Source organism: Microcebus murinus, chromosome 20, assembly GCF_040939455.1.
Source record: "Microcebus murinus isolate Inina chromosome 20, M.murinus_Inina_mat1.0, whole genome shotgun sequence".
Classification (NCBI taxonomy): Eukaryota; Metazoa; Chordata; class Mammalia; order Primates; family Cheirogaleidae; genus Microcebus; species Microcebus murinus.
The window spans coordinates 23,509,269-23,510,292 of record NC_134123.1 but is presented as its reverse complement, the minus strand read 5'-3'; positions in this window follow the sequence as shown (position 1 = coordinate 23,510,292).

The following is a 1,024-nucleotide window of genomic DNA, read 5'->3' as shown; positions in this document are numbered from 1 at the left end:
TTGTGTCCCTGTTTCTCCTCTTATCCAGCTTAGATTCCACAATCCATTATTAAGATCACTCCTTTGAATAGCCCCTTGGTTCCCTTGCCCCTCTAACACTTCATTGTACTTTTCAAAGCACAAGCTTTACTTAAATCTAAGCTCAACCTATGCCTGTACAAGTGCAGCAGCTGAACATGGCTGGAAAAAATCACACAGCTATAGTGAGAGCTAACTGCTCTCACTTCAAATTTATAACCACTCCCTTTGAAAAGACCTTCAATGTTATGCATTGATCTTAATTACCCCAGCACAGTCACTAACCCATTCTCACAGATGGCCATTCCATACCATCCCCTCTCTCTTCACACTTCCCATAACACCTCCCCCATCCTCAGATTTTGCTGAAAACCATGTCCCCTAGCTCACTAGGATAATAAAAGCAGTATGAAGAGAATTTCCACAAACCCCCAGCACATGATCTACCCACCTCCCTGCATCTGTGCTCATATACAATGTCTTCCCTCCAACTGAAATAGGAGTTTGTACTCCTATTTTAGACCAACTCCTCCCTTTTCTCCTCCCTTACACCATTGAGAGTTGCCCACCCTCCTTGTCTCTAATTCCTTTCTTCTCATCAGATTTTCATGCTCAAGACCCCACAGAATGTCCTTTTATTAAGATCATTAATTTCATCCATGTTGCTGTATCCAATGGTCAATATGCAGTCTCTGTCCTTCTTAATCTTTCTGAAGATTTGGCCACAGTATACTGCACCTTTCTCCTTGAAACCCTTTCTTTTTTTGGCTTCCAGGATACTGCATTCACCTTGTTTTCCACCTACCTTGCTGGTGACTCCTTCTTGGTTTCCTTTGTCCTCTTCTCCATCATCTCACTCTTCCTGAGCACTCTCATCCAGCCTTGTCCATACCGTCTCTATGTTGATGACCCTCAAATGTTTATCTTCAGCCTAAACCTCTCCTTGAACTCTAGATTTATATACCCAACTACCTGCCTGGATGTCCAATAGGCATCTTGAACTTGA